The sequence below is a fragment of the Coenobita brevimanus genome, chromosome 65 (assembly GCF_032717465.1).
Source record: "Coenobita brevimanus isolate Jiangsu-jjx chromosome 65, ASM3271746v2, whole genome shotgun sequence".
Lineage (NCBI taxonomy): Eukaryota > Metazoa > Arthropoda > Malacostraca > Decapoda > Coenobitidae > Coenobita > Coenobita brevimanus.
In genome coordinates, this window is record NC_137018.1 from 4,543,408 (window position 1) to 4,546,630 (window position 3,223).

Here is a 3,223-nt window from a genome sequence, read left to right on the forward strand (position 1 = left end):
TAGAAATAATGCAAAATTACTTATAACTTTAGACGAAAACTGTAAAAAAAACACCTCAGACACGACGAAGGAGAGAGAGAGAGAGAGAGAGAGAGAGAGAGAGAAATGAATGCATTCACTGAAAACTGTGGCTCATTTCAGGGCAAATCACCACCAACTAATTCTCGTAAGGAATAATGAACCACGCCCTCTGCAATATTGGCTCTATGTTTCCCACTATTTTTTCCATTAAAATAAAAATGTAACTATAAAAACCAGAAAAACAAAGCAAAACGTAATGAATAATCCTCATCCACCTTTTCCCACTAGTGAATTAATAGACTAATTTTCAGAACAATAACCAACATAAATAATACACTACTTCTTACTCTTCATGTATCTCCTAAACTAGCTCTGTTCTGTTCGGTAATTTTTTCATTATTTCTCTTTTTTCATCAGTGTATGGAAACCATAATACACGAAAGGAAAGATATAGAGCAAACGAATTAAGTTTTAGCCTTCCTCCTCAGGGACGCACTAACGGGGAACACAATAATCCTCTCATAAGTGCAATTACAAATACTGGAGCATGTTCAGTTTGTGTATCTCTTCTTTTTGACCATACTGACATGCATTTTAAGCTCTTGAATCAGGGAAGAGGTAATACTTGAAAATGTAAAGGAGAAAATGCAATCAATACAATTTTACTAGAAGCATCATCAGTCCAGATCACATTAGCTGTAAAAACAATATATCAGAGGGACATCTAGAGCAACAACTAGAAGACATAAGTGGAGTGTGGGACGAACAACGAGGCGGTGTAAATGGAAAATAGTTGGGACAGACGTTTGGTAGGCAGTAAACATTTCAAGCCAGAGTAAAAAGAATGGAAGCCATATGTTGAATACAAGGAAATAATGTCCACTGCAAAGAAGACTGACCAAAAGAAAGCCACTATTATGACAAGTTCAGTTTGAGGTTCCTTGATGTATTGCTGTTGAAAGACATATTCTCCTAAAAAAGGGGAAGACCGAATTTAGAACAAGAGTTACAGAGTTGTATTTATGAAGAGGTAAGGCTACGGTATACCACTCACACCGAACACCTGGGAAGAAAGCCGACAGTTCAGTTGGGCGAACAGACGTACGCTGCCAACCATAATGGGGAGAGAAAAAGTGAGAAAGTTCAGATGAATAATGAATTGCGCCCAAGTTAACAGCGTTGATGGTTATTATGGGCTTTTTACGCAACAGGTGTAATTAACAAAAATGTACCGTACTGCTTTACTTTGGTCATCTGGAGTGAATGGGAAATGAAGGGTGAAGAGGACAGTATGACGTAGCTTACATGATGGAGGAATGAAGAGACGAATACCCTAATACAGGATCGAAAAATGAAGGAGGACAATGAGTGTAAGAAGCCACAGTGGAGTAGTGTAGAAGGCAACGAAGCCTTAAAATTTTTTGTTGCAACCATGCCGTAGGAATGCTAGGACGAAATTTACAGCATCTGATAGTAGACAGCGCCTGTAGTATGGCGTAAGTGACAGGGCAATGGTCAGCTAGGAAGCGCTCTGGCTTCCGCCTTGCTCCTGTTACACCGCTGTCCATTTAGCGCCCTCTTAATTTTCAGGCCGATGCAGGACACCAGATATGCGGAATGTAGTCAGGCAAGCAGACAGCCAGGCAGGGAAACAGACAGGGAGGCAATCGGATAGGCAGGGAGGTAGCAACGCAGGAAGGTAACCAGGCAAGCAAAGAGCCAGCCAGACAAGCAGGCAGGTTGGAAAGCAGGCAGGCAGACATGCAGACAAGCAAGTGGGCAAGCAAGCAGGCTGGCTGGCAACCAGAAAGACAGGCAGGTAGATAGACAGACAGGAGATTTGTATGTGGAGTGGACGACGGGAACTTGGAATGGAGGAAAGGATAAAGCTGAGAGAATATCGCCAGAGAGAAGGGGAGAAAACAGAGGTGTGAGCAAGGACAAAACAATAACAATTACGCCTGGGAAGAGAGTTGCAACGATACAGGTGAGGAAGACCTACGCAAAGAGCGAGGGGGATCGATTGAGTCCTGAAAGAAATGTGGAGGTAAGATATCCGGATTTTGGAGCAACAACACAAGGGCAACTAGGATATTCAGGCAGAGCGCAGGGGACGGAACAATGGTTGAGGTGAGAGGCAAGAGAGAGCACAAAGGGAAGGAAGCACGAGGGGAAACACATTGCATCATCTAAGCTGGAGGGCTGAGTTAATACTATAATGTAAAATGAAGAGTAAGGACCATCATATTCCAAGAGTGTTATGCAATATGGAGAAGCCATTCAAGCAGGAAGGAGAAAGACAGAATAATTACGCAGGTAGGTTAAGTTTCCGATATTTTGAAAGTTCAAGTGATGAGGTGTGGCCACTTTTCACTGCTTCTTGATCATATAAACCCAGTTAAAGCAGTGGATTTGGGGTTATGATGATGGTAATACTTCCGAGAATTTAAAATAAAAACTCAAAATATTAGAATGGAAATGGAGATGAAGAATAGCATGCTTTAATAAGATCAGGGATATTAGTGCCATGAGACCAAGATTATGGGGTCATATCATTAAGCGTAGTACATCTGCACCAGTCTAATAATCTAGAGCTTCTACATAACAGTGCTGGAGAGAGAGAGAGAGAGAGAGAGAGAGAGAGAGAGAGAGAGAGAGAGAGTAGAAGCCAAGAGAATTATGATGTTGATGATGATGAAATAACTTTACCCCCACCGCCACCAAGGGGACGCTGCCGAGTCATAAGGCAATAACCTCCATCTTCAGCGCGTTATGGCGTATCTTCCTGAGAGTCTAATCCTGTCCTTACTTATTACCAAAACCCATTACGGGAAGATGAAGGTAAATGGCGCTTCCCCCAAGGTAATCTCTACTTATATGAGGCGTAGTACGGTCGCTCAGCTTCCAGACTTGGGGTCCATGCCTCCCTGGTATATCATTCTGGCTCCCCGTCACGTTTTTATGTATATATGTGGATTCTTTTGGTACCGTATTTCTTTTAAAAAGTACATCGGATTTTTTGTAGGGCTGGTGGGTATACACGGAATTGTTTTGTGTTGGTGGATGCATGTGGAATTTTTATGGTTGGTGATACAAGTGGAATTTTTATTCTTGATGGATACGTAAGAAATCTTTATGTGAGTTGGAAACAAAGTCTTTTGGGTTGGTGGACACATAAGGCATTTACTAGTACTGGGTTGGT